The sequence below is a fragment of the Eleutherodactylus coqui genome, chromosome 2, assembly GCF_035609145.1.
Source record: "Eleutherodactylus coqui strain aEleCoq1 chromosome 2, aEleCoq1.hap1, whole genome shotgun sequence".
NCBI lineage: Eukaryota > Metazoa > Chordata > Amphibia > Anura > Eleutherodactylidae > Eleutherodactylus > Eleutherodactylus coqui.
The window spans coordinates 245,894,268-245,915,228 of NC_089838.1; the positions used below are offsets into that span (position 1 = coordinate 245,894,268).

The 20,961-nt window shown below is 49.0% G+C and overlaps 1 pseudogene; it reads left to right on the forward strand.

Moving 5' to 3' along the window:
- The window catches only part of LOC136610138 (uncharacterized), a 29,682-nt pseudogene extending 10,436 nt beyond the window's left edge, over window positions 1–19,246 (forward strand).
- Window positions 19,247–20,961: the final 1,715 nt, after the last annotated feature.

Below are 20,961 nucleotides of genomic sequence, written 5' to 3' on the forward strand. Positions count from 1 at the left end.
GCTACCCTGACTTTTTCACTACCTTGTCAAACCCGATCCTTCCTGGTAACGTCTTTCATATCTACTGCTCTTTGCCTAGAGACAACCGACCCTTCCAAGATCGGGGACAGCAGCATCCACCAATCACAACGCCGCCTCCTGGGAGCGCAAAACTTATAAACAATAGAGACGTCACTCCACAATAATCCGATACAACGTGTGGTTCTGCGTCATCCGGCCATTATTTCAGCTTTAACTGCTTTATTGATATATTCCACAAATTCAAGCACATAGTTCGTATCGCTCCCGGACGGTGCGATGGCTGTAGACTTTCCCCTGTGATCCTGTATGTCTTGGATAGAAATGCAATTTTATTAATAACCAATAAAACATTTTCAATCAAAACTTCTGCTTGTTCAGGTTGCTTTGAGAAGTGCTATTCTCAGTGTGTGACGGCATCTGTAATAAACCTCCTGAAATCTGTTGGTTAAGTTTTGCAACTTAACTAAGGTTAAGGGTTCACACAGGGCTGATTGTCCATGGAAATTCCGTCTGGAATTTCGCTGCGGCAAATCTGCCTGCGGCCGCTAATCCCGACATTAGCTAGTCATATGGACGAGATTTCTCTGAAATCCATTGCGGCGCGGATTTGCCGGCCGCAGCATGTCCAGTTTTTTTTTATGTTGTGGCTGCACGCTCCTCTATGGGAGCACTGGCTGGAACAGAAAAGTGTGTGACCAAGCCGCTCCAAAACCCCTGGCAGAAATCTCGCAGTTTTTCGCTGTGGCCAAACCGCAAGATTTCCGCCAGGAATACGCCCTGTCAGAACCCAGCCTTAGTGTGCTTGGACTAGTTGACAGCGGTACAGGTGAAACCACTGGTGGCCTCTGATCTAGGAGTGCGCCTCCACCTTCTGCAGTGCATACTGCAGTACACTCACTGCACTACATACAGATACAGTAGTCAGAACTATTTTGTTAGAAACCAGGGACTTTAAAGTTCAGCTTTTAAAAAGTCAATGTGATCACGGTTTTATGGAGCAAAGACCCAGGAATCTTCTCATCAGGTGGAAAAGTTTGTCACCTTTTGGCACACTTCGCATACAAATGTCACGAGCCTTGATAAACAAGTATAGCAGCTGATGACTTCAATTCTTCAGCCATGACTACAAAATGATGGACACAAAAGGACAGATGAAGTTATACTGCAGAAACAGTGAATTGCCTCATCCATATAGGTGGCTTATAAGTACAAGCTATACATTAGGTCACATTTATTATGGGTGTTGGGGCAGAATTCTGCTGTAAATTGGAAGTGAGAGATGTAACGTGTTTTTTGTGCTAATCAATAGTAAATTTATCTAAATAGATTTATGGTGGAAATTTACTATTGATTTGCACAAAAAACAGATGTTACATCTCTCACTTTACTTTTCTAAAGTGTTCAGAAGAGAGGGCTTAGTTTGTAAATTGAATTTAGAGATATTGATAACAGCACTTTTTAAAAAGTCACAAAATCTGTTGCACTCTCACTCCAGCAGCTCTGATAGTGTACAAAGTAACTTTGCATTTCTAGACATATTCAAATGTATCAACATCATGCAATATTTGATAAACTTGTCGTATTTTAAACTGGCGAAGGGAACAAGGGTACCAGTTCACGGCAGTGATTTCGCTGGTGGTAAATCGCCGGTGAATCACGCCATCTGAAGCTTTCCATAGTATTACTATAGAAAGCGCCGGCCCCGTGTCCACGAGCAGAGAATCATTGCGATTCTCTGCTCGCAGCTGGCAATTCGCAGCATGCTGCGAATTGCCCCGATTCTCTGCGGTCAGCCTATCTAATAGATTAAGCTGATCGGCAGAGATTCATCTGCGGCTCCTGCTCCCGGGCGGTGGCTCCCGGGGCGGAGATCCTCCTCGGGATACCGCAATGCCCGTGGACAGGGGGCCTAAAAGTATGTCAGAAAACTGGCATCAAAAATTGCCTTGATAATAATAATAATAATCTTTATTTGTATAGCGCCAACTTATTCCGCAGCGCTTTCAGGCATGGATAAATGCAAAACAATACAACAATTACAATATAAGGTACATTGGGTTAGACACAAATGGGTTGAGGGTGGTACAGGAGGTGCAGGGGTTGGGGAACATAGGCAATACGAAATTTTATGTACAGATCATTTATCAGAAGGCAAACAGGGTGGAGCACCATAGGGAGGGGCGAGGGACTAAGTCAGGAGATTTGGTATGCTTCCCTGAAGAGGTGCGTTTTTAAGGCACGTCTGAAATTTCGTGCATCGGGAATTGTCCGGATGCCTTGGGGTAGAGCGTTCCAGAGGATGGGTGCTGCTCTGGTGAAGTCCTGTAGGCGAGCATGAGAGGTTCGTATTACAGGGGTGTTTAGTCTGAGGGTGTTAGCCGATCGGAGTGAGCGGGCTGGGTGGTGTAGGGACAGGAGGGAGGCGATGTATGGCGGTGCAGCGCCATGCAGAGCTTTATGAGTGAGGCAGAGGAGTTTAAATTTAGTTCTGCAGTGGATGGGCAGCCAATGCAGTGACTGGCATAATGCAGAGGCGTCTGAATAACGACTGGATAGAAAAATGAGTCTAGCTGCTGCATTTAGTATGGATTGGAGCGGAGCGAGCCTAGAGCGGGGGAGGCCAATGAGTAGCGAGTTGCAGTAGTCAAGCCGGGAGTGGATGAGCGCAACCACGAGCGTCTTTAGCGTGTCCGTGGTTAGGAACGGACGTATTTTAGCAATATTTCTGAGGTGCATGTGGCATGTTTGGGCCAGAGATTGGATATGGGGGGTAAAGGAGAGGTCAGAGTCCAGTGTGACCCCAAGGCATCGGGCATTGCGTCGGGGGGTTATGATGGTGCCAGACACTGGAATGGAGATGTTGAGGGGAGGTCGGTTAGAAGGTGGAAAGACAAGGAGGTCAGTTTTAGAGAGGTTTAGTTTGAGAAAAAGGGAGGACATAGTGTTAGAGACAGCGGACAGACAGTCGGTGATATTTTGGAGGAATGGTCCAGAGATCTCACGAGAGGAGGTGTATAGTTGGGTGTCGTCAGCATAGAGATGGTATTGGAGGCCGAATCTGTGGATTGTTTGTCCAATTGGGGCAGTATAGATAGAGAAAAGAAGGGGACCAAGGACCAAGCCCTGGGGTACCCCGACAGCGAGAGGAAGTGGAGCAGAGATAGAACCAGCAAAGGAAACACTGAAAGAGCGGTCAGAGAGGTAGGAGGAGAACCAGGAGAGAGCAGTATCCTTTAGACCAATAGAGTGGAGCATAGTGAGAAGGAGATTATGGTCGACAGTGTCAAATGCAGCAGACAGGTCAAGGAGGATTAGTAGAGAGTAATCACCTCTCGACTTTGCAGTCATCAGGTCATTTGTTACTTTTGTAAGGGCAGTTTCGGTCGAGTGTAGAGAGCGGAAACCAGACTGGAGGGGGTCGAGGAGTGAGTTGTCAGAGAGAAAGCGAGTAAGCCGAGAGTAGACCAGGCGTTCCAGTAATTTGGAGATAAAGGGGAGGTTTGAGACGGGTCGGTAGTTAGCAGCATTAGTCGGGTCCAGAGTTGGTTTTTTAAGCAGAGGGGATATAATGGAGTGTTTGAATGAGGAGGGAAAAGTGCCAGAGGTTAGGGAGAGGTTGCAGATTGTGGTAAGGTGAGTAATGAGAGCTGGGGAAAGGGAGCGGAGGAGGTGAGAGGGGAGAGGGTCGCTGGCGCAGGTGGTAGGGCGGGCAGTGGAAAGGAGCCTGGAGACTTCTTCCTCTGTCGTTGGTTCTAGCGTAGATAGTGAGTAGGTGCTGGGTGCAGTGCTGATGGAGCTGGGATCAGGGCTAACCATGCAGCTTTCAGAGATTTCTTTTCGAATGTGGTCGATTTTTTTCTTTGAAATAGGCAGCTAGTTCTCCAGCAGTCAGGTCTGTCGCAGGGGCCTGTTCCTTGGGGCTGAGGAGGGAGTGAAAGGTCTCAAAGAGCTGTTTGGGGTTGTGGGATAGTGAGGAGACAAGGGAGGTGAAATAGACTTGTTTGGCATGGTGAAGGGCTAGGTTATACATTGTAAGCATGAATTTGAAGTGGAGGAAGTCTGCTGGCAGCTTTGACTTTCTCCACAGCCGCTCGGCGCACCTAGAGCACCGCCGGATGAAGCGCGTTTGGGACGTGAGCCAGGGTTGCCGTGGTCTGCCTTGATGATAAAGTCCCTCCAAAAAAGAAAGTGTCTAGGGCATGGAGCAGCAGACATTGAGCTTGGGGGAATATCTATCTATCTATCTATCTATCTATCTCATATCTATCTATCTATCTATCTATCTATCTATCTCATATCCATCTATCTATCCATCTATCTATCTCTATTGTATTACTATTGTAACCGTGGTTCTGTAATTTTTGGACTTTTGTCTTTCTGTATTTCCCCTGTTTATGTAAGTGCTGCGGAATCTGTTGGCGCTATACAAATAAAGATTATCTATCTATCTATCTATCTATCTATCTATCTATCTATCTATCTATCTATCTATCTATCTATCTATCTATCTATCCCTCTCATCTATCTATCTATTAGAGATGAGCGAGCACCAAAATGCTCGGGTGCTCGTTACTCGGGACGAAATTATCGCGATGCTCGAGGGTTCGTTTCGAGTAACGAACCCCATTGAAGTCAATGGGCGACCCGAGCATTTTTGTATATCGCCGATGCTCGCTAAGGTTTTCATTTGTGAAAATCTGGGCAATTCAAGAAAGTGATGGGAACGACACAGCAACGGATAGGGCAGGCGAGGGACTACATGTTGGGATGCATCTCAAGTTCCCAGGTCCCACTATTAAGCCACAATAGCGGCAAGAGTGCCCAACCCCTCCCGAAAACTTTTACTTCTGAAAAGCCCTCATTAGCAATGCATACCTTAGCTAAGCACCACATTACCTCCAACAAAGCACAATCACTGCCTGCATGACACTCCGCTGCCACTTCTCCTGGGTTACATGCTGCCCAACCCCCCCCCCCCCCCCACATGACGCAGTGTCCACAGTGCACACCAAAGTGTCCCTGCACAGCCTTCAGCTGCACCCATGCCACACCACCCTCATGTCTATTTATAAGTGCGTCTGCCATGAGGAGGAACCGCAGGCACACACTGCAGAGGGTTGGCACGGCTAGGCAGTGACCCTCTTTAAAAGGGGCGGGGCGATAGCCCACAGTGCTGTACAGAAGCAATGAGAAATATAATCCTGTGCCACCGCCATCAGGAGCTGCACACGTGGGCATAGCAATGGGGAACCCATGTGCCACACACTATTCATTCTGTCAAGGTGTCTGCATGACCCAGTCAGTCCACGGTTTTTTATAAATAGTCACAGGCAGGTACAACTCCGCAATGGGAATTCCGTGTGCACCCACAGCAAGGGTGGCTCCCTGGAACCCACCGGCTGTACATAAATGTATCCCATTGCAGTGCCCATCACAGCTCAGGTAACGTTCGATTAAATGCAGGTGGGCTTCAGCCCACACTGCATGCCCCAGTCAGACCAGGGTTCTTTAGAAGTGTACACATGGAGTTACAGCTCCGTGTGGACCGACAGCATGGGTGGGTGCCAGGAAGCCACCGGCGGTACATAAATATATCCCATTGCATTGCCCATCACAGCTGATGTAACGTCAGCTTTAATGCAGGTGGGCAAAAAATTAATTGGATTACACTGTAGGCGAGGGCCCCAAAAAATTGGTGTACCAACAGTACTAATGTACCTCAGAAAAATTGCCCATGCCCAACCAAGAGGGCAGGTGAAACCCATTAATCGCTTTGGTTAATGTGGCTTAATTGGTAACTAGGCCTGGAGGCAGCCTAGTTAAAATAAAAATTGGTTCAGCTGAAAGTTTCAACGCTTTAATGAACATTGAAACGTATAAAAATTGTTTATAAAAATTATATGACTGAGCCTTGTGGGCCTAAGAAAAATTGCCCGTTCGGCGTGATTACGTGAGGTTTCAGGAGGAGGAGCAGGAGGAGGAGGATGAATATTATACACAGATTGATGAAGCAAAAAGGTCCCCGTTTTTGATGGTAGTAGAGAACAATGCTTCCATCCGTGGGTGCAGCCTACGTATTGCTTAGGTATCGCTGCTGTCCGCTGGTGGAGAAGAGAAGTCTGGGGAAATCCAGGCTTTGTTCATCTTGATGAGTGTAAGCCTGTCGGCACTTTCGGTTGACAGGCGGGTGCGCTTATCCGTGATGATTCCCCCAGCCGCACTAAACATTCTCTCTGACAAGACGCTAGCCACAGGACAAGCAAGCACCTCCAGGGCATACAGCACGAGTTCAGGCCACGTGTCCAGCTTCGACACCCAGTAGTTGTAGGGGGCAGAGGCGTCACCGAGGACGGTCGTGCGATCGGCTACGTACTCCCTCACCATCCTTTTACAGTGCTCCCGCCAACTCAGCCTTGACTGGGGAGCGGTGACACAGTCTTGCTGGGGAGCCATAAAGCTGGCAAAGGCCTTGGAGAATGTTCCCCTGCCTGCGCTGTACATGCTGCCTGATCTCTGCAGCTCCCCTGCTACCTGGCCCTCGGAACTGCACCTTCTGCCACTAGAGCTGTCGGATGGGAATTTTACCATCAGTTTGTCCACCAGGGTCCTGTGGTATAGCATCACTCTCGAACCCCTTTCCTCTCCGGGTATGAGAGTGGAAAGGTTCTCCTTATACCGTGGGTCGAGCAGTGTGTACACCCAGTAATCCGTAGTGGCCAGAATGCGTGTAACGCGAGGGTCTCGAGAAAGGCTTCCTAACATGAAGTCAGCCATGTGTGCCAGGGTACCTGTATGCAATACATGGCTGTCCTCACTAGGAAGATCACTTTCAGGATCCTCCTCCTCCTCCGGCCATACACGCTGAAAGGATGACAGGCAAGCAGCATGGGTACCCTCAGCAGTGGGCCAAGCTGTCTCTTCCCCCTCCTCCTCATGCTCCTCCCCCTCCTCCTCAACGCGCTGAGATATAGACATGAGGGTGCTCTGACTATCCAGCGACATACTGTCTTCCCCCGCCTCCGTTTCCGAGTGCAAAGCGTCTGCCTTTATGCTTTGCAGGGAATTTCTCAAGAGGCATAGCAGAGGAATGGTGACGCTAATGATTGCAGCATCGCCGCTCACCATCTGGGTAGACTCCTCAAAGTTTCCAAGGACCTGGCAGATGGCTGCCAACCAGGCCCACTCTTCTGTAAAGAATTGAGGAGGCTGACTCCCACTACGCCGCCCATGTTGGAGTTGGTATTCCACTATAGCTCTACGCTGCTCATAGAGTCTGGCCAACATGTGGAGCGTAGAGTTCCACCGTGTGGGCACGTCGCACAGCAGTCGGTGCACTGGCAGATTAAACCGATGTTGCAGGGTCCGCAGGGTGGCAGCGTCCGTCTTGGACTTGCGGAAATGTGCGCTGACCCGGCGCACCTTTCCGAGCAGGTATGACAAGTGTGGGTAGCTTTTCAGAAAGCGCTGAACCACAAAATTAAAGACATGGGCCAGGCATGGCATGTGCGTGAGGCTGCCGAGCTGCAGAGCCGCCACCAGGTTACAGCCGTTGTCACACACGACCATGCCCGGTTGGAGGCTCAGCGGCGAAAGCCAGCGGTCGGTCTGCTCTGTCAGACCCTGCAGCAGTTCGTGGGCCGTGTGCCTCTTCTCTCCTAAGCTGAGTAGTTTCATCACGGCCTGCTGACGCTTGCCCACCGCTGTGCTGCCACGCCGCGCGACACCGACTGCTGGCGACGTGCTGCTGCTGCTGACACATCTTGATTGCGAGACAGAGGTTCGTTGGAGGAGGAGGAGGAGGGTGGTTTAGTGGAGGAAGCATACACTGCCGCAGATACCAGCACCGAACTGGGGCCCGCAATTCTGGGGGTGGGTAGGACGTGAGCGGTCCCAGGCTCTGACTCTGTCCCAGCCTCCACTAAATTCACCCAATGTGCCGTCAGGGAGATATAGTGGCCCTGCCCGCCTGTGCTTGTCCACGTGTCCGTTGTTAAGTGGACCTTGGCAGTAACCGCATTGGTGAGGGCGTGTACAATGTTGCGGGAGACGTGGTTGTGCAGGGCTGGGACGGCACATTGGAAAAAGTAGTGGCGACTGGGAACCGAGTAGCGCGGGGCCGCCGCCGCCATCATGCTTTTGAAAGCCTCCGTTTCCACAAGCCTATACGGCAGCATCTCCAGGCTGATCAATTTGGCTATGTGCACGTTTAACGCTTGAGCGTGCGGGTGTGTGGCGGCGTACTTGCGCTTGCGCTCAAACAGTTGCGCTAGCGACGTCTGGACGCTGCGCTGAGAGACATTGCTGGATGAGGCCGAAGACAGCGGAGGTGAGGGTGTGGGTGCAGGCCGGTAGGCACTCGTGCCTGTGTCCTCAGAGGGGGGTTGGATCTCAGTGGTAGGTTGGGGCACAGGGGGAGAGGCAGTGGTGCAAACCGGAGGCGGTGAACGGCCTTCGTCCCACCTTGTGGGGTGCTTGGCCATCATATGCCTGCGCATGCTGGTGGTGGTGGCTCCCCAGCTGATCTTGGCGTGACAAAGGTTGCACACCACTGTTCGTCGGTCGTCAGGCGTCTCTGTGAAAAACTGCCACACCTTAGAGCACCTCGGCCTCTGCAGGGTGGCATGGCGCGAGGGGGCGCTTTGGGAAACAGTTGGTGGATTATTCGGTCTGGCCCTGCCTCTACCCCTGGCCACCGCACTGGCTCGGCCTGTGCCCACACCCTGACTTGGGCCTCCGCGTCCTCGCCCGCGTCCACGTCCTCTAGGCCTACCCCTACCCCTCAGCATGCTGTATTACCAGTAGTGCAGAAACAGAATGCTGTAATTAAATGTGCCGCTTACTGGCCCTTGGTTGGAGGCTGACTTCGCTTACGGAACGCACAGCAGAGGCAGGAAAGAATTTTGCGCAAGCCTGCTGTAACACTTAGCTGGCTGCGTATGAATTAGGACAACTACCCCCAGCAGAGACCCAGTACACTTGTGGACAGGAATACAGCGGTGATGTAAGAGGCAACACAGAGGCAGAAAAGAATTTTGCACAAGCCTGCTGTAACACTTAGCTGGCTGCGTATGAATTAGGACAACTACCCCCAGCAGAGACCCAGTACACTGAGGACGGTCATAGGCAGCCCAAATAGATTTTTTTCCCCAAATGTTTTTGGAAAGGCCCACTGCCCATATACACTAAATATGTCTTCTGTCCCTGCCTCACCACTACTGGTCCTGGACAATGTAAAATTACTGCAGGACGCAATGCTCTGCACAGCCGATATACAAAAAAAAATGTGCAACACTGCAAAAAGCAGCCTCCACACTACTGCACACGGTTAGATGTGGCCCTTAGAAGGACCGTTGGGGTTCTTGAAGCCTAAAATAACTCCTAACACTCTCCCTATAACAACTTCAGCAAGACAGCACTTTCCCGGAACTATGTCAGAATGCATCTGTGGCGAGCCGCGGGAGGGGCCGATTTATATACTCGGGTGACACCTGATCTCGCCAGCCACTCACTGCAGGGGGGTGGTATAGGGCTTGAACGTCGCAGGGGGAAGTTGTAATGCCTTCCCTGTCTTTCTATTGGCCAGAAAAGCACGCTAACGTCTCAGAGATAAAAGTGAAAGTAACCCGAACATCGCTTGGTACTCGTCACGAGTAACGAGCATCTTGAACACGCTAATACTCGAACGAGCATCAAGCTCGGACGAGTACGTTCGCTCATCTCTACTATCTATCTATCTATCTATCTATCTATCTATCTATCTATCTATGCCCATTCAGACCTGCAGTATTTTTAATATTTTAATTATAATTTTTTAAAACTGGATTAGAAGAACAATATACTTATTATCAGTTAATGTTTTTTGAACAATGTTAAAAACGAACTCATTACTTTTGTAATCAGCTTTAATGATGTCACTTAAATGCCATTACTGTACAGGTCAAATAAGTAGTTAATAGAGATGAGCGAGCACCAAAATGCTCGGGTGCTTGTTACTCGAGTCGAACTTCCCACGATGCTCGAGAGTTCGTTTCGAGTAACGAACCCCATTGAAGTCAATGGGCGACCTGAGCATTTTTGTATATCGCCGATGCTCACTAAGGTTTTTATTTGTGAAAATCATGTTGGGCTGCATCTCAAGTTCCCAGGTCCCACTATTAAGCCACAATAGCGGCAAGAGTGCCCCCCCTCCCAACAATTTTTACTTCTGAAAAACCCTCATTGCAAGGCATACCTTAGCTAAGCACCACACTACCTCCAACAAAGCACAATCACTGCCTGCATGACACTCCGCTGCCACTTCTCCTGGGTAACATGCTGCCCAACCTCCCGCATGACCAAGTGTCCACAGCGCACACCAAAGTGTCCCTGCGCAGCCTTCAGCTGCACTCATGCCACACGCTGGCCTCATAGCCACACCACCCTCATGTCTATTTATAAGTGCGTCTGCCATGAGGAGGAACCGCAGGCACACACTGCAGAGGGTTGGCACGGCCAGGCAGCGACCCTCTTTAAAAGGGGTGGGGCGATAGCCCACAATGCTGTACAGAAGCAATGAGAAATCCAATCCTGTGCCACCTCCATCAGGAGCTGCACACGTGGGCATAGCAATGGCGAACCCATGTGCCACACACTATTCATTCTGTCAAGGGGTCTGCATGCCCCAGTCAGACCGGGGTTTTTTATAAATAGTCACAGGCAGGTACAACTCCGCAATGGGAATTCCGTGTGCACCCACAGCATGGGTGGCTTTCTGGAACCCACCGGCTGTACATAAATGTATCCCATTGCAGTGCCCTGGACAGCAGAGCTAATGTCAGATTAAATGCAGGTGGGCTTCGGCCCACATTGCATGCCCCAGTCACACTGGGGTATTTTATAAGTAGACACAGGCAGGTACAACTCCCTATTGTGAAGTCCCTGTGGACCCACAGTATGGGTGGCTACCTGGAACCCACCGGCGGTACATAAATAAATCCCATTGCAGTGCCCAGCACAGCTGAGGTAACGTCAGGTTTAATGCAGGTGGGCTTCGGCCCACACTGCATGCCCCAGTCAGACTGGGGTTCCTTAGAAGTGGACACATGCAGTTACAACTCACTGTGGACCGACAGCATGGGTGGGTCCCAGGAAGCCACCGGCGGTACATAAATATATCCCATTGCATTGCCCATCACAGCTGAGGTAACGTCCGATTAAATGCAGGTGGTCTTCGGCCCACACTGCATGCCCCAGTCTGACCGGGGTTTTTAATACATAGACACTGGCAGGTACAAATCCCTAATGTGAAGTCCCTGTGGACCCACAGCATGGGTGGCTCCCTGGAACCCACCGGCGGTACATAAATATATCCCATTGCATTGCTCATCACAGCTGAGGTAACGTCAGGTTTAATGCAGGTGGGCTTCGGCCCACACTGCATTCCCCAGTCAGACTGAGGTTCTTTAGAAGTGGACACATGCAGTTAGAACTCCTTGTGGACCGACAGCATGGGTGAGTCCCAGGAAGCCACCGGCGGTACATAAATATATCCCATTGCATTGCCCATCACAGCTGAGGTAACGTCCGATTAAATGCAGGTGGTCTTCGGCCCACACTGCATGCCCCAGTCTGACCGGGGTTTTTAATACATAGACACAAGCAGGTACAAATCCCTAATGTGAAGTCCCTGTGGACCCATAGCATGGGTGGTTCCCTGGAACCCATCGGCGGTACATAAATGTATCCCATTGCAGTGCCCTGCTCAGCAGAGCTAACGTCACATACAATATAGGTGTGCTTCGGCCCACAGTGCATACCCCAGTCAGACTGGTAATATGTACCTTAACAGTAACCGCGTTGGTGGGAATGTGGTGGCAACTGCAGACCTAGTGGCGTGGTTTTATTTAGTTGGTTTTCGGAATGTGGCCAGGATTAAGTGGACCGTGGTGGGGGGGATGGTGGGGGGGCTCTCTTGTTGTGTCGGTAAAGGTGAAATTCTTGGACTGCCACCAGACGGACCAATGCAAAGGTATTTGCCAAGAATGTTTTCATTGTTGTGCTGCCACCCCGCGCGACACCGACTGGTGGCGACGTGCTGCTGCTGACACATCTTGATTGCAAGACAGAGGTTGCGTAGGAGGAGGAGGAGGAAGGTGGTTTAGTGGAGGAAGCATACACCAGCACCGAGCTGGGGCCCGCAATTCTGGGGGTGGGTAGGACGTGAGCGGTCCCAGGCTCTGACTCTGTCCCAGCCTCCACTAAATTCACCCAATGTGCCGTCAGGGAGATATAGTGGCCCTGCCCGCCTGTGCTTGTCCACGTGTCCGTTGTTAAGTGGACCTTGGCAGTAACCGCGTTGGTGAGGGCGCGTACAATGTTGCGGGAGACTTGGTCGTGCAGGGCTCAGACGGCACATCGGGAAAAGTAGTGGCGACTGGGAACCGAGTAGCGCGGGGCCGCCGCCACCATCATGTTTTTGAAAGCCTCCGTTTCCACAAGCCTATACGGCAGTATCTCCAGGCTGATCAATTTGGCTATGTGCACGTTTAACGCTTGAGCGTGCGGGTGCGTGGCTGCGTACTTGCGCTTGCGCTCAAACAGTTGCGCTAGCGACGTCTGGACGCTGCGCTGAGAGACATTGCTGGATGGGGCCGAGGACAGCGGAGGTGAGGGTGTGGGTGCAGGCCGGGAGACGGTCGTGCCTGTGTCCTGAGAGGGGGGTTGGATCTCAGTGGCAGGTTGGGGCACAGGGGGAGAGGCAGTGGTGCAAACCGGAGGCGGTGAATGGCCTTCGTCCCACCTTGTGGGGTGCTTGGCCATCATATGCCTGCGCATGCTGGTGGTGGTGAGGCTGGTGGTGGTGGCTCCCCGGCTGATCTTGGCGCAACAAACCTTGCACACCACTGTTCGTCGGTCGTCTGCACTGTCAGCAAAAAACTGCCAGACCTTTGAGCACCTCGGCCTCTGCAGGGTGGCATGGTGCAAGGGGGCGCTTTGGGTAACAGTTGGTGGATTATTTGGTCTGGCCCTGCCTCTACCCCTGACCACCGCACTGCCTCTTCCAACCTGCCCTGCTGCTGCCCTTGCCTCCCCCTCTGAAGACCTGTCCTCAGTAGGCTTAGCAAACCAGGTGGGGTCAGTCACCTCATTGTCCAGCTGCTCTTCCTCCGAATCCTCTGTGCGCTCCTCCCTCGGACTTACTGCCCTTACTACTACCTCACTGATAGACAACTGTGTCTCATCGTCCTCCTCACCCACTGAAAGCTCTTGAGACAGTTGTCGGAAGTCTCCCGCCTCATCCCCCGGACCCCAGGAACTTTCCAAAGGTTGGGCATCGGTCACGACAAACTCCTCCGGTGGGAGAGGAACCATTGCTGCCCATTCTGGGCAGGGGGCCGAGAACAGTTCCTGGGAGTCTGCCTGCTCCTCAGAATGTGTCATTGTAATGGAGTGAGGAGGTTGGGAGGAAGGAGGAGCAGCAGCCAGAGGATTCAGAGTTGCAGCAGTGGACGGCGTAGAAGTCTGGGTGGTCGATAGATTGCTGGATGCACTTTCTGCCATCCACGACAGGACCTGCTCACACTGCTCATTTTCTAATAAAGGTCTACTGCATGGACCCATTAATTGTGAGATGAATCTGGGGAACCCTGAAACTTGCCTCTCTCCTAATCCCGCAGCAGTCGGCTGCGATACACCTGGATCAGGAGCTCGGCCTGTGCCCACACCCTGACTTGGGCCTCCGCGTCCTCGCCCACGTCCTCTAGGCCTACCCCTACCCCTCAGCATGCTGTATTACCAGTAGTGCAGAAACAGAATGCTGTAATTAAATGTGCCGCTTATTGGCCTGTGGTTGGAGGCTGACTTCGCTTACGGAACGCACAGCAGATCCAGGAAACAATTTTGTGCACGCCTGTAGTGAGACGTAGGTGCGTAGGACTGAGCTAGTGGAATTCACAGCGCAGAAGCAGTCAAGTCGCCAAAGGGCAGTGGTACGCCTTAAGTATTTGGCTTCCCTTTTTTTAAATGGTGAGCTGAAACAGCAGACAGATACTGTATGCAGCGTATATTATGTTTACTGTTTCCCTCTGGCGCTATCACGGCGGTGATGTAACGGAGACAGCAGAGCCAGGAAACAATTTTGCGCACGCCTGTAGTGAGACGTAGGTGCGTAGGACTGAGCTAGTGGAATTCACAGCGCAGAAGCAGTCAAGTCGCCAAAGGGCAGTGGTACGCCTTAAGTATTTGGCTTCCCTTTTTTTAAATGGTGAGCTGAAACAGCAGACAGATACTGTATGCAGCGTATATTATGTTTACTGTTTCCCTCTGGTGCTATCACGGCGGTGATGTAACGGAGACAGCAGAGCTAGGAAACAATTTTGCGCACGCCTGTTGTGAGACGTAGGTGCGTAGGACTGAGCTAGTGGAATTCACAGCGCAGAAGCAGTCAAGTCGCCAAAGGGCAGTGGTACGCCTTAAGGCCTTAGTCAGACGGGCGTTTTTTCGCGCGATTGCGGATCGCATGTCGGATGCGCATGCGCAAATCGCGTGACCGGGGGCGAAAAATCGCGGGAAAAATCTACACCTAGCCGCGTTAATCGTCGCAGGAAAACGCCCGTCTGACCGGAGAAAAATCGCCGTGCGCATGAAAATGCGCATGAAACTTAGACTGGCCGGCGAAAAAATGATTTTGGTGCGCACATAAAACGCCGAACGCAGATAGGCGCAATCTGCGAATCGTCGTGTCCTATAATTTATCGCATATCCGCATGTGACCGATACCATAGCGAAGCATTGGTTCTATAAATGCGCGAATCGCATGCGCATGCGCAAATCGCGCGAAAAAACGCCCGTCTGACTAAGACCTAAAGGGGTTGTCTCACGCCGAAACGTTGTTTTTTTTTATTCAATAGGTCCCCCGTTCGGCGCGAGACAAATCCAAGGGATGGGTTAAAAAAAAAAAAAGTTTATTACTTACCCGAATCCCCACGCTGCGGAGACTTCTTTCTTCCTTTACCAAGATGGCCACCGGGATCTTCACCCACGATGCACCGCAGGTCTTCTCCCATGATGCACCGTGGGCTCTGTGCGGTCCATTGCCGATTCCAGCCTCCTGATTGGCTGGAATTGGCACACGTGACGGGGCGGAGCTATGAGGACCAGCTCTCCGGCACGAGCGGCCCCATTCACCAGGGAGAAGACTGGACTACGCAAGCGCGTCTAAAAACACCAGAAGACAGCGAATTTAGACGGATCCATGGCGACGGGGACGCTAGCAACGGAGCAGGTAAGTGAATACCTTCTGTATGGCTCAGAATTAATGCACGATGTATATTACAAAGTGCATTAATATGGCCATACAGAAGTGTATAACCCCACTTGCTGCCGCGAGACAACCCCTTTAAGTATTTGGCTTCCCTTTTTTAAATGGTGAGCTAAAACAGCTGACAGATACTGTATGCAGCGTATATTATGTTTACTGTTTCCCTCTGGTGCTATCACAGCGGTGATGTAACGGAGACAGCAGAGCCAGGAAACAATTTTGCGCATGCCTGTAGTGAGACGTAGGTGCGTAGGACTGAGCTAGTGGAATTCACAGAGAAGAAGCAGTCAAGTCGCCAAAGGGCAGTGGTACGCCTTAAGTATTTGGCTTCCCTTTTTTTAAATGGTGAGCTGAAACAGCAGACAGATACTGTATGCAGCGTATATTATGTTTACTGTTTCCCTCTGGCGCTATCACGGCGGTGATGTAATGGGCACAGCAGAGCCAGGAAACAATTTTGCGCAAGCCTGCTGTAACGCTTAGCTGCGTATTAATTAGGAATACTACCCCCAGCAGACACGCAGTACACTGAAGACGGTCACAGGCAGCCCAAATATAGTATTTTTCCCCAATTTTTTTGAAAAAGCCCACGGCATATATAGACAGTATATCTCTTTCACCTTTCCCACTGTCCCTGTCTCACCAGTACTGCCCCTATACTGAGTAAAATGACTGCAGACTGAGGACGCAATGGTCTGCACGCCCGATATACAAAAAAAGAAATTGTGCAACACTGTTAAAAGCAGCGTCAACAGTACTGCACACGGTCAGATGTGGCCCTAAGAAGGACTGTTGGGATTCTTTAAGCCTAAAATAACACGCTCTCCCTATAGCAGCAGCAGCATCAGCAGCACTTTCCCTGATCTCTGTCAGAATGCATGGATGGCGAGCCGCGGGCAGGGCAGATTTTAATACTCGGGTGACACCTGATCTCCCCAGCCACTCACTGCAGGGGGGTGGTATAGGGCTGGAACGTCACAGGAGGAAGTTGTAATGCCTTCCATGTCTTTCTATTGGCCAGAAAAGTGCGCTAATGTCTCAGAAATGAAAGTGAAAGTAACTCGGACATCGCGTGGTGCTCGTCTCGAGTAACGAGCATCTCGAACACCCTAATACTCGAACGAGCATCAAGCTCGGACGAGTACGCTCGCTCATCTCTAGTAGTTAACCTATGTAGTCCATTTTTTGTTCATCTTCTTGAGGTGAAATTCACACTTGGTTCTCTGGGAACCTTCTTCCCAAGGACCCCCTGCTCAGCCCTAGTAAACTTTGATGTGTTGGTGGTGCCAGTGAAGGTGACAATTCACACCTCTGCTTTCAGGATAAAACCTGGGCTGTGCAGCCATGGGAGTATTTCAACAGAGAATCTGAAGAGAAGCACATATGGATCTCTCTGGCAGACTTGCACTCCAGGGAGAAAGTACTACAGCCTGTCTCCAACATCTTCTGTTGACTCATTCTGCTTTTCCCCTCCGTATCAATCTTGCAACCTTGCTGAAGATAATAACTTTAAAATATTTCCACACAATGATGAAGGTCTGCAAACCAGACAGATGGAGGTACCAGAAATGTAGAGCCACAGAAGAAACAGAGCCATGTCTCATCAATGACAGAATGCTAGCGAGAGGGAGAAGATGAGAATGAGGAATCTCTCCACTGCTCTCCAGAAACTCAGAAGTTACCTTCCACCAGCAGTGGCCCCAGTTGGTAAAAACTTGACAAAAATTGAGACACTACGCTTGACAATCCGCTATATTGCACATCTGTCTGATGTTCTTGGCCTGGATGATGAAACCCTGATGAAGAGAAGGGAAGAAAGCCTCAGAAGATTGATGTGTCCAATTGACCTTAGCTGCTGTCAAGGCAATATGCATGGAATCTGTTCAGCTGCAAGAACACAATTCTCAGAGACCTTTCCTCAATACTCAACGTCTTCAAGATTGTTTCCAGACACAGCAAACCTTACTGGCATGGACACTAACCTTCCCTCAACAGATGTGCTCTCTCCTCAATCCACATATCAAGGCCTACCTGAAGAGACTTTCTCACCATGTGCCATGAGCTCTTCACCGGTACATATATCTCCAGTACCAGACATGAAAGTTTTCTCATCACAGGCACCAATTTCTCCAGACCTGGGTTTTTGTCAGGTATGTCAAATCCTTTTTGACTTTCCCACTATATTTATATGTATTTTATGTTGGTAGCATGTATATACTCTCAGCTGTAATCAACCTAGTTAGACTTGGTTATCAGTACTACTTTGCTGTTTGCATTCTGTAGCTCTCATCATCCAAAATTAGGCAAGTTATAAAGAAACATAGATGTCAAAATATGAACTTGCATGAAAAGTTGCAACATTTGCTGTAATTAGAAAGTTTAAACAAATTTGTCTAGGACTAGAATAAAAGGGTCTACTTTGTTGGCAAAAATAGTGACCCTTAGAGACCCTTTTACAGGCCTTTTTTTTAGTCCCAGAAAAACTCTTTTAAGGGTTCGATGAGTAACTTTCTAATAGAGTCAGAACTTTCTATCATTCTGAAAAGTAATTGCGATCACATAATCTACTTATATAATACAACACTGCTAACGTTGACAACCACTCTTTGGGAACTCTAATTATTACTGCAGTAATTACTAACATTTTCACACTATTTTCTGCACATAATTATTTGCCAGGGTCTTTCTAGGATTTAACTATTGATGTAAGTGTGTAAAGCGCTGAAAGCAGATAGCTCTGTCCACATTCAGTGGCCTTGGTTGGTATTGCGGCGCAGCTACTATTAAATTGAATACCTCCAATACCAACCTGGGCTGCTACAATGTGGACAAAGCTATCTGCTACCAACTCCATCTGCACTGACTGTGGTGGACTCCATCCACCAACTTCTCAGATGTTCCAATATGTATTAGTAGCTCATAGCTTTTTGACATTCAGACTATCACATTACATATTGCTTGCTGTAGTTTCAGTGCACATGAGCAATGTTAGTGTGTGATTAGGAGGTGGATAGTATGCAATAAGCAGAGCATTAATAAGAACTGTTTCATAGTTCCAAGATTAAACAGGTTTTCTGGGAGTATAACATTGATGACCTATCTTCAGAATAGCACCATAGAAAAAGGAGAATAGACCTCAGCATATCATCACTGCAGGTTTACTGTGGCAGGAAATACACCCGGCAACATTTCGGCTTGAGAAAGGTTCGTGTTTAGCTGAAACGTCGCTGAATGTATTTCCCGCCACAGTAAACTTGCAGTGATGATATGTTGATGGCCAATCTCCATTAATAAATGGATGAGCTGATTCCCTGTAGACAGACTGTTGCATTCTCTAAATTGTGGGACAAGTGTGCTGTTCTCAATATATTTCTTCTTGAACACATCCTCAGGATAGGTCATCGATATCAGATCAGCGGGAGTCTGATGCCCAATCAGTTGTTTGCTGAAGTTGCTGTCAGCCTAAAATATCCCAGCTCCATGCACTTTGCAGTGGCCCGGAATTGTGTTGCAAGGCAATGGGAGTGAGCTTGGGGTGGCTTCACATTTGCATTTAGGGAGCAGGAAAGGGGAATCCCTGTGGCCGACTGACTCCATCTCAGGACAGAACCAAACAGTGCCAACTGGACCCCATTGACTACATAGGGGTCCGTTTGGGTTTCGCTCAGCTGCATGGCTTTTGGATGGAACCCGGCCTTACAGATGTGAACCTGACCTTACAGTAGCATTTCAGGGTGTTGTGCTACTTTCAGTTGAAAGCAGCTACAGCGAAGAGCAGATTGATGAATAGACCTTAGCATAGGTCATCAATATACTCCCAGAAAACCCCTTCAATGTGATTAATAGTGTATCTTCCTTCCTCTACAGGATATGATTGATGACTTGTGGGACGAGCTTGAAAATAAAAAACTCTGGACATCTTTTTAAACAGAGGAACATCTTCAAGTAAATTTCTGCTAAAAATATGGACACTTTCCGTATTATGTCGGTGGACTCCTGTTTTATGCTGTGCATATTTAAATACAGAGTATTTTATGATTGCATATAACGCTTATATTTATTACATATACTGTACATTATATATTAACCTCGTTATTTAATACTATAGGATATATAAAAAGCCCAGTATAGGCTTATTTTACTAATTACTTATTCAGGTATATGTATTCTGCTTAATATACATATTGAATTTCAAGCAAGAAATAAAACTTTTATAACAAAAATATTGTTTATACCTTTTTGTTGGGGGAAACACCTGCCAGATAAGTGGTCCTAAAGTGAAATAAGTTGTCGTTCTTAGCTGTTTTGCTGCAGGAAACAGATATTTCGTACATTGTGCAGTGACACAAGTTGGTACTTGAGTCCTATTGAAGTGAATGGGACTCAGCCTGCAGTACCAACCCAGGCCACTGCACAATGTATGGAGCTGTCTGCTTCCTGCAGCACTAGAAGAGGGACAACCCCTTTAAAGCCTACCTCCTCTAAATTTTCTTTGCAGTTGCATACAATCTATTTTTTCTTGCTATCTGTCACATCAGGTTTTGGTTAAGTCTGAATGTACTGTTCTTTAGTGAGTGATACAGCAAAAATCAATTTATTCCTATGATCATTATATATCTCACATAACATTTATGCACATATCTGTGAAAAATATTAGCAGATATTTTTATAAGCTGCACCTTTATAAGCTATAGAGCATACGCTCCTTTAGGCCTCGGTCAGACAAGCACATGTTTTGCGCACGCATAATGCATACTTCAAAAAGCGTTCCTATGTGCAGAATTTGAAGCGCAAAACAGCACGCACCTAAAAAGATAGGACATAGACACGTGTTTTACAGGAGTTCTCATTGACTCCTATGGTAAAATATATTGTATTTAACCACAGTAATTATTTTTGCTCTTAGAGTGCATTCACACGAGCGTGTGAGTACATAGGTGCACACAAAACCAAGCGTCTATTAGAACCTTTGGTTCCCTATGGTGAGTTCACATGTCCATGTTTTACAGGCATGCAAGCTCACGCACCTGCAGAACATAGGACATGTGTGCACCATAGGTCCATGGTGCGTGTTAATATTCCCTGTGGGGAGTCTTCTTGTCACTGAACACTGTGACAGCCCTGTCACAGTGTTCAGTGACAAGGACACTCCCCACAGGGAGTAAATAATCCCCTGACACATCTGTCACAGGTGAGCACTCAGCAAATCCCAGGCAGAGCTCGTCCATTCGTTGAATGACAGCTGAGCGCTGCCTGTGAATGGTCACAGCGCTCAGCCAATCACAGCAGCGCTCGGCCATTCAATAAATTCAGTGACAGGACCCAAGCTGCTAGACACGCCTGAGCCCCGGAGAGGCGAGTATTTTTTATTTTTTTTTACAGCAGATAGGAATGATTTTCAGTAAAGGGCTTATATTTAAAGCCCTTTCCTGAAAATCACTGCAGGGGTTGCTGGCAGGGCATTGCTTTCAAAGGGGCCGTCAGCAGCAGCCACGCTTCCATTGAAAGGAATGCTGCACAGACCTGCATTCACGTGTTTTTGCACGTGGATGGACGCGCTGTTTTGTGCGCACCTATGTACGCACACGCTCGTGTGAATGCACCTTTAGGCCAGTCCCATTACATAGAGCTCAAGTAGTTTG